This window comes from Sminthopsis crassicaudata, chromosome 5 (genome assembly GCF_048593235.1).
Source record: "Sminthopsis crassicaudata isolate SCR6 chromosome 5, ASM4859323v1, whole genome shotgun sequence".
NCBI classification, from domain to species: domain Eukaryota; kingdom Metazoa; phylum Chordata; class Mammalia; order Dasyuromorphia; family Dasyuridae; genus Sminthopsis; species Sminthopsis crassicaudata.
The window spans coordinates 133,338,815-133,355,747 of record NC_133621.1 but is presented as its reverse complement, the minus strand read 5'-3'; the positions used below and the strand labels follow the sequence as shown (position 1 = coordinate 133,355,747).

The 16,933-nt window shown below is 34.2% G+C and overlaps 1 long non-coding RNA gene across 1 annotated transcript in view; it reads left to right on the top strand.

Moving 5' to 3' along the window:
• Nucleotides 1-905: 905 nt before the first annotated feature.
• The window catches only part of LOC141542462 (uncharacterized), a 145,255-nt gene continuing 129,227 nt past the window's right edge, over nucleotides 906-16,933 (top strand). The window contains exons 1-2 of the long non-coding RNA XR_012482167.1: nucleotides 906-1,325; nucleotides 1,620-1,809. This is a non-coding gene — a long non-coding RNA (uncharacterized LOC141542462). The remainder of the gene's footprint in view (nucleotides 1,326-1,619; nucleotides 1,810-16,933) is intronic.

The window sequence follows — 16,933 nt, the reverse complement described above, 5'->3', positions numbered from 1 at the left end:
AATCTTAATCAATATCCTTGAATCCAGTCTTGGATTTCTGAATAGTCCCACCTAAATGTCCTGTTGGAAATTTAAGTTCAACATGGTCAAAACAAAAATCAGTATTTTATCCTTCCTCCAAGCCATTCTTAATTCAAACCTTCCTTTTTCTGTTAAGGGCATCACATTATGGCTATAAACTCAAGCTTACAACATTTAATCACCTGGACTCTTCTGTTTCCTTTGCCCCTAATATTCAGTCAGTTGTTAATTATACTTCTCAGATTAAACTCACACCTCCATTCCTTTCTCTTCACTCACAGCATCAATACTAAAGTAGTTCATGATCTTAACATCTTTTATCTGTTCAGCAATCTTTTCATTAGTCTTCTTGCTTCCAGTCTCCTATTTCCCATCCATTCTCCTAAAAGATGTCTATTTGATATTCCTAATGACTAGAAGTCATTGTATTTTATACACTCACTTTACAGGTTTGGAACCTGAGGCTCTATGAGATTAAGGGACTTGATTCAAGGTCACAAAGGTAGTATACTGTAAGTAAGACCTAGTTTCTCTGACTCCAGATCCTATCCTCTTTTCGCTGGATTATAAAGAGAAAAGAGAGTATTAGAGTGTGAGCTGATGACATGGTCAAACAAAAGTTCTGTTTTTGTTTTTTTGGGGGATTGGTTTTTAGAATGATGGAGATGAGTTGCATGTCACACTGTCAACAGAAGATTTACAATACTTAAGAGAAGAGTTGATTCAGCTGAATCAAGCTCCCAAGCACGAATTGTGCTTAGTTTTCAGAGAGAGAATCAGAGTGAGCAGCTGGAGCTCCTCATGGCAGGTTTTTGTACTCAAGTGACTAGGAAGTAATATTAACAACTTGAGCCTTTCATCCCCTGAGCAAGGCAAACATTAGGATATTGCTTCTATCAGAGAGAAAGAGAATGATCAAAGGAGCAAACTTTAAAAGGATGAGATAGAGGATACAAATAGAAGGGTTTATACTGGGCAAGAAAAGGAGTTCTCTGTTTTTCAGAGGCTGAATTAAAGAAGGAGAAACAGGAAAGGATGTAGAAACAAGAGTTTGGAGTTGAGGGACTTGAAAGAAAAGGGAACTCATCATAGCAGTATTTAGTTTTCTCAGTAAAATAGGAGACAACATTTTCTGCTTAGAGGAGATGTGAAAGATGCAATAGAGAATCATGGAACATAGGGACTTCCATATGGTAACAAAGACCTAGCTAAGGTTATCTAAAATTTTTGTGATGGGCCCAGTTATTATGGTTATGTGACTTTTCCCAGGAGTATTCAGCAGCATGCAAGGAGAAAGAGAGAAGGTAAATAATCTGTGTGATCCAGGGTTTGATTATAATTAGACAAGTGTGGTGTAGAGGGTAAGACCCTGGAAGAAATAAATGAGGGCAGAGAAGTATGGTACATTAGCAGAACAGAGAGGTGTAGAAGGACAGAAGGCCATGATGAAGACAAAGAATAGGTTTAGAAAAAGGGTCATCGAGAGCCAATAGCAACAAACACAATGGGTATTTGTAGAGACCTTCAATGTCTCCTCATATATTATCTCAGTGAATCTCTCAACATAGATAACATGCTATTAATATTCCTATTTACAGATAAGGAAACAGTCTGGGAGAAGCCAGTTGATTTGCTTGATGTCACAGAGCCAATAAGTAACTAAGGTGGGATTCAAACTCTAGCCTGGTTGCTGGAAGAAGCATAAAGAGAATACAGAAATCTGGACCACTTCACCATAACTCACAAGCTATAACCTTTCTAACTCAATGCAAAACCCACTACCACAAGGTAAAGTATCCTATTTATTAAATATCATCTGGTGCAGTTAGGGACTGTGTACTAAGAACATCTACCTTCTACCATGATCAAGGCCCCCATCCCAGAGATGCAATTAAGTCATTGCATTAGTCTAAGTTTTGGGGGGAACTAGAGCAAGCAATGAGCTGTAGAGTCAGAGATATCATTTATTATAACATTTTTGTGCTTCTTAACCATTTTCTATTTTATGTATAAAATCATTTTATTGTTTTTATTAGGTTCCTATCTTTTTAAATTTGTCACTGATAAAGTTTTTATTGTTATGCTCCAATGCTATTTTCCTAATAAGCCCTGTACTTTTTATTGCTTGATTTGGATGGCTTTATATTTTTTAGAAACAAATATTTAGAAATGACTATACTTACCTTAAGTTCACAGACATAATAATCTATATGATACCAGTAACTAAATGCTTGTTCAATAGATGAATGGGTAGAACTTCTGAAGGTCTATAGATAGAGCACTGGGCCTGGAGCAAGAAGACTCATCTTCCTGAGTTCAAATCCAGTTTTTGACACTGTCAAAATATAGCTATATGACCCTAGGCAAATCACTCAATGCAATTTGCCACAGTTTCTTCATCTGTAAAATGAACTGGTTAGAGAAATGGCAAATCACTCCATTATCTTTCCAAGAAAACTCCAAATGGAGTCATGAAGAGTAGGACAAGACTAAAATTTTAAATATTTGGAGAATCATAGATTCCTTAAATTAGTTGGTTAGACTAGATGATTTTTAAGATCCTTAAGTTATTTTGGTTTTAAGCTATTAGCCATGGATTCAGTTTAACAAAGCTATAAATAATCCAATTCTCTTCAAATCAGTTCCCCAAAAACTTCTGAAAGCCTTTCTGGCCTGAATACTCCTTTACAGTTCCTTACAATGAACCTTTCCTGGTTTCTGGTAATGGACAAAGACAAGCTTTGATCTTACCCTAGTCTTTTGAATGATAAACATGCTTTAGCCTAAGCATTTATCCTCTGGACTTGAGGCTATCCATTCTTTCTAGTGTGCTCTCTTCTGGACGTCCTCCTGCTTAGGCCTAAGAAATGTCTTTTCTCTCATACAGTCCTATTCTTGCTATTTTGGTTATTTGCCATGATTGTTCCTTTTTGTGGTTTACGTGATCATAGAAGTCGTTGTTCTAGAGGTGATTCCTTTGTTCTGTATCCCAATTATTAACAGTTTTATGTCATGGATCTCTGGGACAGCTTGGTAAAATCTATAGACCCCTTCTAAGAATAAAGTTTTTAAATGCAAAAAATAAAATATAAGGTTGAAAGGGAACTACTTACATTGAAATTTATTTTAAAATGAAGAATTTCAAGGACCGAAATATAAAAAATCTCTAACACTTTGACAAAAGGCAACTAGGTACCTCAGTGGGTAGAATACTAGATTACAGTCAAGAAGATAGTGGTTCAAATTGAGTCTCAGACATTTAACTGTGTAACCCTGAAGAAGTCATTTAACCTCTCTCAGCCTTTGTTTGTAAAATAGGAATAGTCATAACACTTATCTAACAAGGTTTTTTGTGACAATTAAATGAGAGAATATTTGTAAAGTATTTTACAAACTTTAAAGCCTTAAATAAAAGCTATTTTTTTTTTACTATTCTCTAGAATACCCTCTATCCTCTTTTCCAAATTTCTCCCAGTGAATCTGCTTTGCTCAAGCTGCCCCTCTCCCCCATTACAGACTTCTCCCTATCTTCAGAACATACTCAACCAATGGTTCCCAAAACATATATACTAAGGCACAGTGTGCTGTGAGTTCCTCAGTGGGTTTGACTATGAATTGTATATGGAACTTATTTTGAAATTTTATATATGGTTTTTAAATTTCTTCATTCTCCTAAAACATGTGCTTTTTACAAAGATGAGTAATACTGTGCTATTGAGGGAGGGGGGAAGGGAAGTTTGAGAACCACTGCTTTACTTGCCCTCATATTTGGCTGCTGTTTCTGAATCCTACCCATCATTAGTAAGAGTATAAGGTACCAAGGAGTACCTTCTTGGGCCCAGACAATAATGAGTTTTTTTTTTTTTTTCCCTTGGATCTTCTTTTTTTTTTTTTTTTTCATGATCTATTTTGCATCTCAAGCTTCCTTCCCTCTTGGGGAATAATTTTCTAAGGTCAATTTTTTTAAAATAAATACTTGAAATAAGCAGTAATTAATAGCAATATCCCCCAGTTCCTCACCTAATTATCAGTTTAGGTTCATAAAATAGTTGTGGTTTTGCCTAATGGCTAATAAATTCAACAAAATCTTTCTGGAGAATTATATCGGATTTAGACCTGGAAAAAGAAGGATTTCAAAAAATAAAGTTGGAGTATTGATAAGGAATTCTTTCTAAGTTATTCTTCTTTATTAGGAGAGGACAATCCAAGGCACAGCAATGGAAGAGAGCAGGACAAACCTGTGGATGGTAATCAGTTCCAGTTTTATAGTATCATAAAGGGAAGTAATGTGAAATAAGTCTGGAAAAGCAAATTGAAGGCAGATTATAAAGGATAGAGTATATTTATTCATAAATAATGGGAAGCCGTTGAAAATTTGTGAACAGTAGAGTAATATTGCTAAAATAGAGCACTAGGAAAATTACTCAAATAGTAGGGTTAGAAATTCTAAGAATGGATTGGAGAGAGGAGAGACTAGAAACAAACAAAATTACTTAGAAGGCTATTGTAATAATGCAGGTATAAAGCAATGGTGGCTTGAGTGAGCACAAGTTAGGGTAGAGAGGAAAGGAAGGATATAAGAAATATCATAGTTATAACTTCAAAAGACTTGATAATTGGATATGTAAGGGAAAGGAGGCCTCTATGAAATCTTTTTTTTTTTTTTTTTTTTGAAGTTTCTCTCCCAATTTCCTCATTGGATTTTCAGATGGAGCCATCCAGCTGTACTAATAAAAAAAAAAAAAGTATGTTTATTTATTCAGTGATCTACTATTCAGAGATACAACATTGGCCTCAGATTGACAGATGACCTAAAACTGAGGCTATTTAACAATAAGTAAACCTTTATTCCCTCATTCTTTCCTTCCTCTGCTATGCATTGGTGATTAGAGTTGTTTGATTTTTTTAACTGGAGATCAAAACATGTGGCTTTTTCTGAGAAGGTCAGGGAGCAAACATGGAAGGATCTGTTCACAACAAAAAATAATGTCCCTGTTAACAGGGACAGCAGTTAGAGAAAGGGGACAATGGTATAGACAAACAGAAGAAGATTTCTTCTTCCATCCAAGCTTCCCCATCTTCCCTTGCTACCAAAAATCGCTCAACGTTCAAGTTTATAGTATTAATAACAATAGCTAGCATTTATATAGTGCTTTAAGGATTACAAAGTGCTTTATAAATATTCTTATTTGATCCTCACCACTATTAGCATTAGCAAGAAGGTAAGCAGGTACTATATTATTAAGAGCTGACATGGAATTAATTATAAAGACTTCCTTTTACTTATGAGTCAAGAAAGTGGATAAACTAAACTACTGAAAAGGAGGATAGTAACTATTAAACTGCTCACCATGTTGAGAAGACGGAAGGAGTAAGAGGGATGAAAATAGAGAAAAAAAAATTGGAATCCCCAAATCTCGTAAAAATGAATGCTAAAAATTCTTGACATGTAAGGGGGATTAAAATATTATTTTTTTAAAAAATACAGGTATATTTTGAGTTGCCTCATAAGGAATGAGAGGCAGAGATTCAAGAAAGTCAATTCTATGCCATAACAAGCAAGTAGATGAGTCCAGAAACAATATTTGTCCCTGAGTCAGTTAAGTCTTAGCTTACATATATCCAGAGACTGGACCCATATTGCTCCAACCAGTTTTTACTGAGAAAGTTTTGGGAAAAGAGAAAAAGATACCATAAAAACCTGGAAGAAACTACAGAGATTCCAACCCCCTGCTTTTCAGAAATGAACTCAGGGACATTGTGACTTGTTCAAGGTTACACAGATGAAGCTGAATCCAGAACCAGTGCTTTTGTTTTATTGAATCACATTTTTTTCCTAAATAAATGTGAGAGAATTTAGGTACCTATTTCTTAAGATATGGACTTGGAGAGAGATACACATAAAAAGCTTTAGGGAAAAAATATCATATTGCTTTTTAGAAAATATTCACAAAGTTCATGATTTTCTTTTTTAAAAAAAGTTCAAAGATTTCATTAACTTATAGTCTGCAATAAAAGCACAGGGAGAAAAAAGAAGGTGCTGGGGAAAAAATGGCATTTACTCCCACCTGGTCCTTGGATTTGGGAGACATTTTTGTTTGTTTATTTTTAATGCTGTCAATATTGGCACCATATTTTAAGTAACACCACCATCCTGTAGCAGCTGGGGAAGGAAAGACTGGAAAAGACTGCTCTGTAAATCCTATCTCCTTTCCTTCAGCCTCTAGCACCTGACAACCAGTCATGTTCTCAGAATACTATTTTTATAACCCTTCTAAGTGCCCCTTATCCCTCTTCCACCACAAATATATCTGCCAGGAGACACATACACAGACAGGAGTTGTTTATCCCTTATGTGGGAAGTGATTTAACAGAGAGTTACAAAATTTCTTGGCACTTGACATCTGCAAAATTAATGAGAATAACAAACCAAACTGATACCAAAATGGGAAGGTTTTTCTCTTTTCTGTAAGACATGGAGTACCTAGGTCTACTGATTATAAGGAAAAATAATTGAATTTATCATGACATTAATATGTGCCATGTATTAATATGTCATGCTATACAAATCTTCTAATATATAAAAAATAAAAATAATTTATTTTGCATTAAAATGTACCAAATTGTAAACAAGAGGCAGACTCTTATAGTAGATAAAGGGTTGGACTGACGAACACCTCTATTCAAGTCCTAGCTCCAACACAATTAATTGTGTATCACCAGCAAATTACTTTATGCAATTCTGCTTCATTAAAATCCAATTTACACCCAAGTTGAGACACATCGTGTCATTGAGCATCTTCAAAAACTAAAGACTTAACAATACAGAATCGGGGCCTATATGCATCTGTAGAAGCAGGTTTCACAATGAAAGTTTCTTATACCTGATAAAATAATAGTTTTGTGCCCTCCCTACCTCACCAAGAAAAAGAAGAGGAAGTCAATCAGATGTCTATTACCCTGATTTATTTACCAGTCATAATTATCTCCTGATTCCTGGTTTCTAGTTTATTTAAACCCTGAATATATCCCCTGAATAAGTTAGTTCTCACATTCTCTTTAGTTCTTCAGCAATAGGGAGAGGAGAGAGAATTTTTTTAACTTAAATGACAAAGTCTATGTATGATACAAGCCATATTTAAATTTTTAACGTATTAGAAAATAGGTGTGAAATACTAAGTTTCTGAAGTGAAGACTCTTTATTCAGTAATTCTTCATTTGTTGAACAGTGAGATTGAGAAGTAGCCAGCATTTTCCAAAAAACAAACATTTTAAAGGACCAAGCTCTTTTGTATTACCATCATTTCTCATATGATTCTCTAGGGCACTGGATTTAAGAGACTGCAACTAATACCTCAAATACTTACTAGCTCTATGTCCTGAACAAGTCATTCAACCTCCTTGTACCTCAGTTTCCTCATCTACAAACTAAAAACTTTATGACTTTTACAGACTTTTATAGGTCTCTCTTACCCCTTCTAGTCATAAATCTAGAAACTTAATTATATATTCCCTTGCCTTCTTAAACTGAATCTACCTTATGTTTTTTGAAAACATATATGTTCATTAAATGCCTTCTGTATGTCAGGCAGAGTACTAAGTACTTTTCAAATACTATTTCATGTTACTCCCACAACAACCCTGTGAGGTAAGTTCTATTATTATTATTATTATTATTATTATTATTATTATTATTATTATTATTATTATTATTATTATTCCAATTTTACAGTTTCAAAAACTGAGACAAATAGAGAATAAATGATTTGTTCATGATCACACAGCTAGTAAGTATAGGAGGCTAGATTTGAACTCGCATCTTCCTAGGGGATAAATAGGAAAGAAATAGGAAATGGGTTGTTCAGTTATTTCCACAACCTAGCATGCTGCCTGTTGCTACACTCTGTTTCTTCCAACAGACACTTAATAAATGTTCATTGATCGATTGATCACCAACCAATAAATATTTATCAAGCACATACTATGTGCCACAAAAAAAAGAGATAAGACAATCCCTGCCCTCAAGGAATTTACCATCTAATGAGGAAAACAGGAAGCAAATTAAATGAATTATATATGACAAGTAGGAAATAATTAGAAGAGGGAATATACTAGGATTGAGAGAATTGAGGAAGGTTTCCTGTAGAAGGTAGGATTTTAATTGGGACTTTAAAAAAAATAGAGGTCAGTAGAGTTGGGGGAACAATAAGAGAAAAGATCTGAGAGAAAAGAGAGAAAGTGTCTTATTTGTGGGAGGAAGGAGCCAAGAGGCCAGTGTCTTGCCAGGTACATTTCAATTCTACTATGAATCTCCATTAATAGTTAAAGATGGGGTCTCAATTAACTTTTAACTTTTAGTCATTTGTCCTTATAAATATGCATTGTGTGCAATATGGCACTAGGAATTCCAGTTTCCACCATATATAAGGACTACTTCAGAATATATACAAACCAAAAGGGGCCCCTAAAGTTAATGAGAATAAAAGACCAAAATAGTCTTTCTGCATAAAAGCTACAATACACCAAAAGATAATATCTTGAGGACTCCTGCAAAAAAATTTCCAGGAACTTGATCAAGTTGGTTGTTCTCATTTAGAATTGGTACTGTTATTAAAAGATTTGATTAGAATTAAGGATGCACCAGGACTTGGACATCTTTGTATCCATTGAGTATGCATATGAACAAGATGAAATGCAAGTAATCAGCTGTTTCCTTATTCATACTGAAAAACTATGCACAAATCAAGGACAGTTTAGAAAATCTGCCTCAGTTTGGTGGTTTTTGTTTGTTCAGCAATTCAGAAAAGTAAAAATCATACCTAGAAACTCATACACATGATAGACATAGCCAAATATCATAATAATTGTCTGATAAGATTCCTTCTCACTTTTGCTGATATACTTTTTTATTATTTCAAGGAAAAACATACTACATGCCCACCCTGTGCTACAGGTATTACTTGAAGTCAAAAGGCTTCAGACAGTTGCCAGATATCATTCACATGTTATCTACAACAACCAAGGGATTGATGATGATGATATATGTGGGAAACTTGATAGCTTTTTTTTTTTTAATCTTCTACAAGAATGGTCTCCTCTAAGAGTTTTCAAATAGTGATTTTATGGTTAGAGGACCAAATTCCACTGAAGCATAGTGCCATTTTCAGTTCTTCTTCTCCATCTCAGTGATGTGTAATTTAACAGAATCATGAGGATTATCTAATGAACATGAGGTAGGGTTTCATAAAAGAAATTATGTAAAAATATGAGCAACATGGTGCAAAAGTTTTATACGGAAAAATTTTGGTCATAACATGGAGAAATAGCAGACAATACAGAGTTGGATATGCTTAAACAAAAGAAAAGAAATAGGATGAGATCAGTTCTAATGCCAGCAATAACATATTCAGGATCTGATTTAAAATGTGAGCATCTTTCTCATGAATTTACTGATTGGTTATAAAAAAAAAATCTTTCGAAGAAAGAATGGGACCAAATAGTCTATATTCTTTGGATTGATTCTAAAAGCAAAAAGGGCTATTACACAAACAAGTCAAGAAGGAGGATGTTATTTTGGACCAGATGTAACTAACAGTATATTTTCCAAATTTGTCTAAAGATATTTAGTTTACATTTATGTAAACTAGAAGGTTTTGACATCTACCATTGGTCATAGTGTTTTCTGCATCTATCTGTCATAAAGAAGGCAGCAACTGAGGTGCTTACCTCAAACTGAGCCAAGATATGACCCCTCAATTTTTCTAGTATAATACAGCCAAATGACTCAACGAAAAATCCTTCATTGAAAATGTTGCTTTCCAGCTTACCAGGAAAGAGAATGATTAACTGGAAAACCAACCTCATTAAAGCTTTCCAAAAGCATGATATGAATTACAAAGGAAAGATTTCTTAGTGACTGGACAAAAGTTATAGACTGTATTTTAGACTTCCAGCTGTCAAAATTATCTTTGTGCCCTCAAGTGAGCAAATTGATTGAAAATGGACATGTTCTAATACATATTTAAGGATCTGTCTATCATAAAGGTTCTACAACTGGCTAAATCAGGGATATTAAAAAATCTTTGTCAGATACAGATCTGACTTGAAGATCACATTGAATGTCATCAAAAAAGATCAATCGTGTCTGATTTCCATGGACGAATTTTGTGTCATGTGGAAACTTTTGTTCTCACTACATAACATTGACATGGAGGATGTTTATGTTGACCTGGCTCACAGCATGGATCTCAACAAAGATGGCATTAGTAACTTTAGTGAGTTTAGAAGAAGAAAGATCCCAGGATTGGGAGGAGAAAGAGGCAAGAAGAAAGAAAGAACAAGTCAGTTTGTTTATCTGTTTGGGAATTTTAAGAAATAAGGCCTTTGATAGTAAAAGGTTTATGGACAAATAAAAGAATTGACTCTTTCAGATAAGAGGGGAACCACCTTAGTGCTCCTTTTGGCATTAAATCCATCATTTACTGAGGGGATATTGCAATTTAAAAAAAAATCATTTTGTATGTACTTTTTATAGTTTTTCTATCTTCTCCCTCAATATCAGATTGTCACTTCTTGCTGCTGTCAGCGTGTCTGCCTCTTGCACTTCCCCTTTGTCTCATTTGCTGTTGCTAATCTATTTTAGGCTGGGAAAACAGATGAGCAAGACTGCTAAAATGTTATGCCTAAAATAGGAGTAAGTAGATTTTGAGTAAGAAGTTGAGGGGTTTTCCTACGAATTTTAAGGTACATGAGTATTAATACTGTGTAAAATTAGAGGCAGACATTTAAGTCATGGGACATGGGTTCAAAATTTGGCTCTCCCATTTTCTGCTTATGTGACTGTGGACAAACTGCTGTTTGCCTTAGTCTTCTCATCTGTAAAAATGAAGGACTGAAAATAGGTGAGCTTTAAAATCCTTTCCCACTCTAAATGTGTGTCCTTGCAACAATATTTTTAACTTTTTTGGAACTCCTTCTTGCTACCTTCTATAATAATAGAATCATAAGATTCTATTATTCTATATATGAATGAAATCTTAGAGCCATAATCCTGTGTTTCTAAAGTACTCGTTCAAAGAAAAGTTTTATTGGTGCCTAAACATTTTTCTATGAAAAATCTCTATTTCTAAAAATCCACCCCTTCCATCCTTCCTGTTCCTACATTTCTGTTCCTCCCAAACCTGGTTTTTTTCCCTTTTCCCATTGTTACCCCCCCCCCACACACACACACACATGCACACACTAACCAGTTTGAAAGCTAAGGACTTTAAAACTCATAAACCTTCTATAGTTCATTCTATCAATATTATATATGAGAAAAACCTAGACCTAGAGGACAAATGTCCTGGCCATGGTCATAGAGTTTGTTAGTGCCCAAGCCAGAATTAACTCACATTTCTGGCTCAGTCCAATATCCATGTTTTCTGACTGTGTAATGACTAGTTGAAGCTGTCAGATAAATAACCTCTGAATCATAGAGGTAATACAGCATGTTACATACATTATTATTTGAGCTTCACAACCACTCTAACAAGATGCAAGCCCTAGTATTGGATTGAGTGCTGAATTTGTAGTCAAATTCTCTTTGGAGTCAATTTTGATGAAACAATTTATTTGTTCTTATTTGTATTGCTATTCTTCCAGTGGGATCAAACATTACAGGAGAAACATTTAAAGTTAACTTCATTTCTTCCATAACAGGAAGGAGATTATCTGTAATGCCATTAATCCAACTTGAACTCTGTAATTCTAACATTACTGAGGTATTTTCACCCTTATTTTCACCCTTATATAGCCTAAACCAGAAGAGCAGCTTGACACAGCAGATTGACTGCTAGACTTGGTGATAGCAAGAACTAGAGTAAAATCCTGCTTCTTATCCTTGGTAGTTATGTGTCTATGAGCAAATTATTTAACCTCTCGCCTTACACACTTCTCTAAGACTGGGGATAGATTTTTAATCTGCCCAGATGTCATTCTCACAATGATGAAATCATAGTCTTGAAAGATATTGGCATATATTGCATAGATCCCAATTTACACAATTCCTTCTATCATGGTCTTTTTCTCATACATAATCTTTTTTTTAACTGTTTTTTTTTTAAACATAATGATGTCCCCTCACTGCAAGAGGAACTCTTTTTTTGTAATGATGAAAATAATCAAAATACACAACCCACAAAGCAACCTCCTCTCACAGATTATGCAACATTCCATACTCACAGGTCTTCACCTTTCTATGGCAAAAAGGAATATGTGGTTCATTTTCTATTCTCAGAACCAGGGCTGTTTGCAGTAGTTAGAATAAACTGTTTAACATTTAGAGTTTCCATTTGCATTATTATAGTCATGGTATACATTTTTTTTCTCTTGTTCTGTAATGCTGGAGAAACTGAGACAAGATAGAGATTAGAGACTTTTTAAAATATTTTATTTGATTTTCTGAGAGGGAGAGATTTTTCTGGGGAGCAGATCAAAATCCATTTATCTCCTCAGGACCAAATTGGACTTTCCTCTCAAAGAATTCAGCAGCCAATGTGAGATTCCAATGATTTTCATATGGCTCCACAGAGGCAAGGGGTGGAGTCTGAACATTGATGAGTGTGGGAATTTCCAGGAAGGGACGATCAATTCGGTTCTGACAGGTTGGGAGTAGGACCATAAATTCTGATGAATTGGGAGTAAAGAGGGTAGTCACTAGAGACAGAAAGTCTGGAACAAGAGATATGTAAGCATATGCAAGTAACTTATCTGCTCTATGGAATGCTAATGGTCAGGGATACCAGCCCTAATTATCTCGGTCCTAATGGTCAGGAAGAGGGGTTTGCAATAAGGCAGATTGAGGCAAGACAATTTAGAGAAACTGAGGCACAGCAGTTGTTGCTTTTTTTGTTCCATATTAGTCTATATAAGCCTTCTGTGTTTCTCTGAATTCTTCCTATTCACTTAGGTCATATTAATATCCCATTATTTTAACATACTCCAATTTATTCAGCTATTCTCCTAATTAATGAAGATTAAATTTGTTTTCATTAAAAGTATAGTTACACATATTTTGTTGTATGTCACATCTCTTTCTCAATACCTCGATCGTGAGATTGCTTCAACAAAAAATCTGAACATCTCCCTTGACTCTCTAGTTCATTCCTTATGATTCTTTTAAAAATTTAATCCCTGGGGCGGCGAGGTGGCGCAGGATAGAGCACCAGCCCTGAAGTCAGCAGGACCCCAGTTTAAATCTTGTCTCAGACACTTAACACTTCTTCCTACCTGTGTGACCCTGGGCGAGTCACTTAACCTCAATTGCTTCAGGATAAAAAAAATCAATCCCTGTGACCTCTGTCTGCCCTCTACTTTGTGATATACTATCAAAATTAGACCATACCATCACTCAAAAATCTCCTCCTTCAAGATTCTGGATTCTAAAGCTCTTCTATGGCCATAATTTTCTATCATTTTACTTTTCCTAATTCTATTCTTCATAATTTTTTGACCATCAACTAACTATTCTCTCAATTTATCAATTTACCTCTTTTCTCTCTAGCCAATATTTATCCTGTTTTCGTTCATTTTAGTGGTGTTCTTTAATGTTGCATTCCTCATTTTGAAGGGTGATGTAAGAGGTGAGAGGTAGGGACCCTAGGTAAAGTATGTCTGCCATGTTACCTCTCAGCTTTGCAAATTTCCTGCCCGATTCCTCTTATCCTCTTACCTGAAAGTAGCCAGATGCTACTAGAAAAAAATTAGGAAAAAGTGCTGGCTAAGTACCACTAAAATTGTATGCCATCTAACCATAACTGGGTCTTCCTTGTCACTTGACAATTCTTTTATCCATCCCTGTTTGACTCCCTATCATGTTCCCCAGAACAGATGTTTTGAAGTTTCTCTATTCTTCTCAAGCACCTAACTCCCCCTCACTGTCATGATTCACCCTCCTTTCTGTCCATCTATCATCATTTTCTCTTTTTCAGAATGATGAATAGCTTGTGCAGATATGTCATGATTATTTAAACCATGTCCTTCTTTTCATATCCCAATTATGGTAAACTTGAATATTTCATATAAAAATTATAATGGTCATCTTATTCTAACAGAATCTTAGCAACATAATAGGTAGTACTATAAGAGTACCTTCTATAAGTCTTTTTATGAAGCCAGATTTTTAAAAAAGCTACTACAGTCATTTTCATTCTGACTTTCCTGCCTTTGATATTGATGTAAATGTTTTTCATCCACATACATTATATTAACCCCTTAAATAGCAGTTCATTTATATAGGAATCAAAAGAAGCATATCTAAAACAGAGAGACAGCCTATAAAGGTCTGGGGACTGGAGATAGAATATTTTGTCCATAAAACAATAAGTAGTCTATTTTGGCTTGAATAAATAGTTGGTGACAGGGAGTAATAGTAATAAGCATGGAAAAAAGGACTGGAGTCAGCTTGGGAAGTCTTTATATATTAAACAGAAGATTTTTCCTACTTTCTAAGGATTCTCAATTCCTTCATCCACACCTTACCCACTCAAAATGTATATTTTATTGGAATGGGATCCTTAAATGAATGTGAAATTATGTTTTATTGATTCTTCAAAACAGTCTACTACTTTCTAAGTACCCCAAATAGCAAAATAATTTCTGTCCATTTATATCATAAAGGTATGTAAGAGCAAATTAATTTGTTTTTTAACAACCTAGAGACCCATCATATAAAAGTGTCCTATTCAATTGAATAAAATGACATGGAGAAATGGACATGGACTATCTTACTGTTTCCCTCTTTGAACCAGTGTTGTAGTTCTAGATAAAACAATACTTATTTACTGAAGTCATAGCACATAAAGCTTTTTGGAATATTTGTTGCCAATACAATAAAGTTTACACTAACAAGTTGATGATGAAATTTATCTTTTTTTTTTTTTTAACAAGATCAATAATATCATACTGGATCCTTGTTCCATTAATGTATTACAGACTACTTTGTAACATAGATTTACACAGTCTTTAAGCAAGAAGAGAAGCTTATTAAAATTAATTTTTTCCCTGAGGACTTATTCTGGATTTTCACACACATTGCACAAGAGAAATGGCTTTTTAAAACTCATGCTTTTTGTCATCCTAATTGCTTTACACATCTTGGCAACTTTTCACACCCTGCATAAAACAGGGGTTCATTAAGAGTCATTAAAAGAAAATATTTTTCTTGCAAATGCATTGAAGCATTTGCACATTATTTTATTCCATTTACAGAAAAGAGATGTAAATTGTGACTAACCATAAAGCAAAAAGGGTCACTTAACATTAATGCTTGGAAAGAGACAATTAACAACAACATTTCTGCAACTAGAAGTTTATGGAAGTTGGAAAATTAGGCCATAATTACTGGGTAATAAATAATTAAAATTATATTTTTACTTTATTGTTTTTAGATATGAAAGAATTCAGAGCCATTTTTCATTTTCTCAGATTTACATGAAGAGAATGAGAAGTGAAACAAATGACTAAAGCAGTAATATGCCACAAATTTTTTACTAAATGTTTTTGAATCAATTGTATAGTTGTAGAAAACTATAAATGGATACTAGACTATGGGGAAAAGATAAAGAGATTATGGGAATAAGGTGGCAGAAAATGATGTAAGAGAGGAAAGGCTCAGTACCATTTTCCTAGGATTTTTCAGCTCCATCAATAAATTAATATTACTGAATCTTAACAATTTAAGAATCAAATAAACTGGGCTCCCAAGGTAGAAAAAGCTCTGTTTTCAGCAATGAACAAAGTTCAATCAGAACATTCTAATACATGACTAATCATAATTTCCAAGAACCAATAATGAATTATACTACCTAAGGAGCTTATATTTTATTTGATAGGCAATAATGAACCCAAGGTTACTTCTGATTGTAAGAGTGATATGATTATCTCTGAAAAATAGGAACATTAATTTGACAAATGCATATAGGCTTGATTAGAAAGCAGGAATACTTAAGGCAAGGAAACTAAGAGATTATAATGATAGTTCATGTTAAAGGTAATGAAAACTTGAAACTTGTCATATTGTGATAAAATGAACAGAGACGGAGAGGAAAAATTCTGGACATAAAATAGATATACTTTATAATCAGTGGGGTAAAAGAGAAGGAAGAGGCAAATCTGAATGAATCTGAGGTTTCAAAAATGCATGAAAATGGTGTTATCATCTTGTTGTTATGGGAAATTGGGGAAGAAGTTTTGTTTTTTTGTTTGGGGGAGCAGGGAACTAATAAGTCCACTTTTGCATATGTTGAGTTTGAGATTCTAATAGGATATATGGATACAAATCCTCAGGTAACAATTGGAGATGAGGAACTGGCTTGAGTAAATAAATTAGAACTAGTAAATAGATTTAAGAAAGTGGAAGTGATTAATTACATTTGGTCAAGTTAGAGAGAAAAGAAATGGGATGAGAGATGAATGATACACATATTCAATGAACCAATGAATAAATTGTCAGAGAGGTAAGGAGAAAATGAAGTTCAAATAATGTCATGAAGTGAAGGAAGAAAGAATGTGGAGGAAAAGTTACTTTAAAATATCAAATAAAACAAAATAATCAACGAAAATTAATGAGTCATTTGATTTAGCTAATTAAAAGTTCATTGCTGGCTTTTGAGAAAATAGTAGTGATTCAGTAGTGATCTGAAATCAGAAATGAGATTAGGAGAGGTTATATCATAAATGGGAAGATAGTAAATAGAGGCAAAGAGTGAACTATTTGTTCTAGAAATTCAACAGTGAAAGAAAGGAGAGAGGATGTGAAGAAAATTTGAAGGAAATACTGTCAACTTTCAACAAAGTATTTGGACATTGAGTCTATAAGATGTACTGGACATCCAGTTCAAGATGTCTGAAAGGTACTTGGAGACATGAAATT